We start from the raw sequence: 7,009 nt of genomic DNA, 5'->3' as shown, positions 1-7,009 counted from the left end.
GGCACGATTCTGCCAAGACACAAGCACACACTGACGAATTTCCCCTCTTGAGTCTTCCTTGAGATGCCATCTCTTTCATGACCCCTAACTCTGAAAACCGGCTTTACAGGAGCGTGACCTTCATTTTGTGTGTCCTTGGGAGACTAGCCAAGCCTGTGCCTGCGGCTCCAGCTGCTAGTTTGTTGTTGTTGTTGTTTGTACCGCCGGAAAGGAGCCTGGTGTGATGGGCACTGTGTTGGCTGCCAGCCATGTCACCAAATTGCATTTGACACTTACGAAGTTTGGGGGTGGCGTTCCTTCTTGCCCAGTTCTTGGTGCGTCTCCTGTTCCATCTTCGCTGCTGTCTTGAAAGTGGGTGCGGGGTTCTTAGCAGACGCCTGAGTGCCCTCATTCTGCCCAGAGCTCCGTTTCTTCAGAGACCTCAGGCTTCTGACGGCTGCCAACGCGGCGAGAGCAGCGGCGGCACAGGTGACCAGAGCGCTGGCCGCGGTCACGAGGATGAACATGAGATCCATGGTCAAGGGCAAGACGAAGGAACGTGGGAGTTACGGCATTTGATCTACTCGGCGGGATCACCCTGCTCTTCCCGGGGCCTCCAGGGCCTCCATCTCACTGCGCACCCCGGGGTCCGGGCGGTCAGGGTGCGGCCCCCACCGGGCAGTGCGTAAGCAGAGCGGATGGGTCCCAGCCCCATGCAAAACACGGGGCCTGGTCACCCGGAGTGGTCCTCGGCAGCCCGCAGCTGCAGCCAACCACCTCTTGTGAGGTGCGGCTTCTGCTAGATTTATTCCAGAACCCCTTGAAACTCATTGGGGTCTATTTATTTATCTATCCACCTATGTAAAACTTGAGGGTGTCTGAATGAGTAATCACACACTTATGACCACATTCTTTACAACAACTGGAAGTGAGGACCAGTAGTTGGAAAGCATAATGGACTTTGGGGGTGCTACTGGGGTTTGAGACCCAGGCTCTCTCAGCTTAGCGTTGTGTGACCATTGGTATTCTCCAAAGGTCAAGGTAAAGATTTGTGAAAATTAAGATACCAGCCTGATTTTATGATTAGGATAATATAAGTACAGCAACAGTGCCTGGCACACTGAAGGGCCCATATAGTTATCCACATCCACAAGCTGTGCTGTGTTTGAGCCCACTGTTGCAGCCACGGTGGCAATCCACCTCCTCTTTGCCACTGACCCTCTACCAAGCGTGGTGTCTTGTTGCGGAGAATGGTTCTTCCTGACAGCATGTCCCAAATATGAGAGGCACAATCGAGTCATCCTCCTATTTGAGGCACATTCTGTGTGGGTACTTCTTTCAAGACACATTTGTTTGTTCGTCTGGCAGCCTATTCAATATTCTGCCACTAAATGGCAGCCGAACATGCCCACTTAAACATTTTGCATTATCTTTGTCTTTGAAAATACTCTAGCAAGAATTTTGCTACTAATTTCATTATAACATATTACCAAGATAGCAAAATAAAATTTAGAGCAGTGACATCCAAACTTGGCTGTGCATCGGCATCCTCCAAAGCTCCAAGGAAGAAAGAAGTGGTGATCTGTTTCCATGGTATAAACCCCATGGATAGTTCTACTCTCCCCCAGCAGTTCACTGTGAGAATCGGCTTTACAGAGAGAGGCCTGCTTTTTGTTACACTTACGTTATTAGGACATAGGAACAATAACTGATTAACATATGTTGATTATGTCTATGGATGAGCAGGCAACCTTGTTGTGTATAATTTGTAGTTTCTTAGATTTTCTGTATATAGAATCATGATGCGGGTAATAACTGATTTTCCTTCATTGAATATAAGAAGTCGTGGTGGGTATCATAATCTTGTTCCTTACATTAAATATTTCTGTTTATGATGTAATAAAGCTAACGAAAATCATCTTTCATCCCCAGTTTGCCATTTTTCTTGTAAGCACTTAAGTTTAGTAAGTTATTTAGCAATTATTGAAACATTTTCCCAAATATTTTAATCGGTTAATGTGGTGAATAATGTTAGATGTTTTTCTTGCCCTTCTATTTTTTATTTATTAATAATTCTATTGGGGAGGCTCTTACAAACCTTATAACAATCCATCATTCAGTTGTATTAAGCACCCTTGTACATATGTTGCCATCATCATTTCTAATATTTTCTTTCTACTTGAGCCCTTGGTATCAGCGCTTTTTCTCTCCCCTCTCCTACTCTTCCACCCTTGTGAGTCCTTGATCAAATATAGTATTATTATTATTTTGTATCATATATTATCTGCTGTCTCTCTTTACCTACATTTCTGCTATTCATCCCCCTTGGGGAGGGGGCTATATATCAAACCTTGTGTTGGGTTCCCCTCTCGGCACTCCACTGCTCTCATGATATCGCTACTCCCACTACTATTCCTGAGGACTCTATCTGCCCTGAATTCCACATGTTGAGAGCTCTTATCTGTACACATGTGTGTACTCCGGTCTAGCCAGATTTGTAAGGCAGAATTGGGTCATGGTAGTTGGGTGAGGAAGCATTCAGGAACTAGAGGAATGATGTGTGCTTCTTTGGTGCTATATTGCACCCTGGTTGAATCGTCCCTTCCTTGTAACCCTTCTGTGAGGGGGTGTCCAATCGTCTACAGATGGGCTTTGGGTCTCCTCTCCAGTCCCCCTCCTTATAAGTATTTGGTTTGGATCTTTTGATATCTGATACCTGATCCCGTTGACACCTCACAATCACACAGGCTGGTGTGCTTCTTCCATGTGAGTTTAGTTGTTTCCCTGATAGATGGCTGCCTGTTCAACTTCAAGCCTGTAAGATCCCAGATGCCATGTCTTTTGATCACAGGGCACCATCACTTTCTTCACTACATTTGCTTATGCATCCATTTTGTCTTCAGCAGTAAGGGAACCACTGTGTCTCATGGTGGGGCTAGCCCTATGGTCCTCTCTGTGCCTTGGCTGCTGTGAGGGTGGATGTCATCCTCGGGACTTGGTGGGCCATGATGAGGTTCTCTCTCTCTCTTTCCCTCTTCGTTTGCACCTGTGTGGTCTGGGCAGGCCTGAATAATGTTAGATTTTATAATATCTTTGCTTGCCCAAGACAAAGCCAGCTAGTTCATGATGAGTTTATTTTATCCTTGGCTATGTGGAGTTTGGCTTGCAATTATTTAGGAAGTTTGCATCTATGTTCCTAAGTGAGATTGAGCTTGAATTTTCCTTTCAAAGGTATGTGGGGTGCCCCTCCCTCAAATGGAATTGCACTGGGTGGAGCAGAGCTTTCTTAAATCGAGTTTTTCTCACTAGGCTAGCATCAAGCAAAGTGCTTTAAGTCAGTGCAGAACCGCACCACAGTGTTTTCCAGGCTATAAATCCTTATGGGAATATCACTCTCTCATTTGCATATCATAAAGACTGCTTCTCCAGGGCAGGCCTCACTTTAGCTGAGGGCATTTTCTCATTTGGGGGTGGGTGGGAGAGGAATGACTAGTCTAAGCCATGTAGCAATGCCCTGTGGTCACCCTACTTGGGTGGACACGCATACACTGGTGTTCAGTGATGGAGATTCATGACCAAGAAGGGGGTGATGGTGATGTAAGATAATTTCACTTTGTTTTAAAAGATGATTTCACTTCCTTTGGTGAGTAGAGGACAGCAGGTCAGAGGTGGCTGGCTCTTGGGGAAGATGCTTGACATTGCTTATACCAGTGGTTCTCAACCTTCCTAATGCCATGACCCTTTAATACAGTTCGTGTTGTGGTGACCCCCCCAACCATGAAATTATTTGCGTTGCTACTTCATAACTGTAATTTTGCTACTGTTATTAATCAGGTGACCTTTGTGAAAGAGTCATTTAACTCCCAAAGGGGTCGCGACCCACAGTTTGAGAACCACTGGCTTATACGGACCCCCGAGGGTAGAATTCACCTTTATTATATGGCTAATCATGATTTTTTTAACCAAGTCTCTTTTTAGCCTTTGGTGATCCAGGTCCCATACTGTAGGCTAACTGTACATTAGATTTTGTCCTCTTTCAGTGTCCAGCATACTATATAGGCCACATCAGAAGGATCCTAGTCAGGAAACCTACTAAGTGCACTGGACTTTACCTTACACAGAGGTGTTGGAAATTTAAAAAACAGATATACTCCTTTGGACTTAAAGCTGTGAGAGAAGAAGGCTGCTGTGTCTCCAAGAGTGTAATTCTTTATGGGAGTAGAAAGTCCTTTCCTACTAGAAAGTCTTTTCCCTGGGAGCAGCTGGTGGTTTCAAACTGCTGACTTTGCAGTTAGCAGCCCAACTTGTAACCACTGTGCCATGAAGGCTCCTACAGATAACTTAAAGCTACCATATGTTTGGCACTTTCATATTTTCTTAACCTTTTATGACGTCTTCGTTCTATAGACATAGTTCTGCTGCAGTGAGTATTACTGAAATTTCTGCCTTATGTCTAACCCTCATTGTCTTCCTTCTTTTTTTCCTTTTCCCAAAGCATTTTATTGGGAAATAGATACCGTATCATTCCATAGTTCAATCACATCAAGTAGTATTGTACCATTGTTACAACAATTCGTTTCAAAACATTCTCTTCCTTCTTGAACTCCTTGACATCAGCTTCCCTTTAGGACCCCATCCCCTAGGAACCCTTATTCTCCTTGTTGTCTCTATAGGTTGGTTCATCAGTCCTGGATTTTATATACTGAAAAACAAAAAAATGTATAACAAAAATTCAAAAGAGTCACCCCAATGACAAAATACATCTGAGATAAACCCTAATATGAAAAACAACCAAAAATGGCACAAAAAATGTTAAAAACCAGATCATGCCCAATATGCATCAGAGGGAGGATCAACTGATAAGGTTTTAACCATTCAAGTCCGGTGTATCATTTTGATCTTCTGTAGTCATCTCTCCAATGCACTGTTTGGCTACCAGTTTCTTCCCATCCCTCAGCGAAGGCTTATTTTCTGTGTAGATCTCACAAATATATCTTGGGTTTCCACTGACATCCTTAGCTGTCTGCAACCCAGAATTTCACAATTTAGTTTCTGATATGATTCTCTCCTTCAGCTTCAGATTATATAATTTACAATATTTTGGTGACTGATGTTGGTGTGCTTCTTCCAGGTGGACTTAGTTGACATCTCACTAAGATGGCTGGTTGTTGGAAACAAACCTTTAGGACCCAGATGCTATTTTATCTGATAGGCATTACTTAATCTCTTCACCACACTTTGATATAGCACCATATCTTCTATGTTCCCTTCCTAAAGGCGAGTATCAAGCAGAGCCCTCATGTAAGAACTAATTGTTCTTAGATTGGAGCTAAGAATTGAGCCGAAAACCTATTCCTGGATGTATGTTAGCTTTTTTAAAATCTGCCTTTGACTCCCTTTAGATACCTCCTTATTCATTTATGGTATAGAATCTTAGGGATTATCTCCCGGGAGCATAAAGATCTTACAATTGCTCTGAGGTTTGAGCCCGTCAATGCAGCCCCTATGTCAATTCATCGTTGTCGAAAGCATTCCTCTTTTCCACTGTTCTGCTACTTTACACAATGGGGTCCTGCTCTAGGAACTGGTCTCTCTTGACAACATGTCCGAAGTATGTGTGCTGAAGTTTCACCATCCTTGCCTCTGAGGAGCATCTAGCTGAACTTCTTTCAAGACAGATGTTTGTTCCTTTGGCCGTCTATGGCACTGTCAATATTCTTCACCAGCATCATAATTCAGGTGAATAGATTCTTCCTTATTGAATATCCACCTTTCATACACATGTGAGGCAATTGAAAATACCATGGTTTGGATTAGGTGCATTTTAGACCTCAAAGTCACATCTTTGCAAAGCAACATCCTTCGCTTTAAAGAGGTCTTGTGCCTTAGATATACCCAGTGCAATGTGTCATTTAATCTCTTGACTGATGCTTTCATGAGCATTGATTATGGATCCAAGCAAGATGAAACTAGTAGGTAGAATTCTAAAATTATCCCCTATACCTCTCCACCCTACAAGAAACCATTTTTTGTTTATTCAATTGTTAATGAAGGTATGTTTGGGAAGGGACTTTGCAGGTGGAATTGCTGACCTTAAACCGGGTTATCGGAGTAGGTGCAGTATGATCACATGAGCCTTCAGAAGAGGAAGAACAGGAGAGATGAGACAGGAGAAGTCAGATATGTTTGCAGCATGAAAAGCATCCCCTCTGCACTTGCTGGCTTAGAAGGGGGACATTAGCCAACAAATGTGGGTGGTCTCAAGAAATTGAGAATGTTCTCCTACCAACAGTTCAAAGAATCAAGGACCTCAGTCCTCCCTGGAACTGAATTCTGCCAACAGCCTTCATGAGCTTTGACGTGGATTCACTTCCCAAATTTCTGGACGGTATCGCAGTCTTCTTGATTCCTCATTGTCTTCTTAAAAAGGATTCAGTCACTTGAAATTTTAAATGTAAGCGAACATCTCATGTGTTTAGTCTAAAAAGATTTCCTAAATATCAATATTCCCCTTGTCTTAATAATATTTTTCATTATATACCATTGGCTAGTTTAATGATTATATTAGACTTACCAAAGGCCCCACGTAAGTTACTTATATTATCTTTCAAAAAAGCTGATCATGCTGTCACTGTAGTGGAGGATATATATAAACCATAAATATATGGATTTTCAGCTTGCACTTAACCATAATCCCTAACCTAATAACAATCCATTCTTATGATGTGGTCCTTCTCTACATTTACCCTCATGAATGGACCAATTCAAGGTAATTTGGGTGCTATAGCCAAGTGTGGTGGAGAAATCAGATGGTGCTTGGCTAATAGAAAGAACAGTCTTGGTTCTCAAAAGCTTGTCTTAAACCAAGGAGTCATCTAAGTGAGGTGTCAGCTAAATCTACATGAAAGAAGCACACCAGCCTGTGTGATCCAAGGATTGTAAATAATAAAATACAAGACTGGAGGAGGGAAATGTATTACAGCTTAAATTCTGAACACCCAGGTTGCAGAAGGCTACGGATGACAGTGAA

Source organism: Echinops telfairi, unplaced genomic scaffold (assembly GCF_000313985.2).
Source record: "Echinops telfairi isolate 266 unplaced genomic scaffold, ASM31398v2 ScPeMD7_14;HRSCAF=57, whole genome shotgun sequence".
Lineage (NCBI taxonomy): Eukaryota > Metazoa > Chordata > Mammalia > Afrosoricida > Tenrecidae > Echinops > Echinops telfairi.
This window is presented reverse-complemented; position numbering follows the sequence as displayed.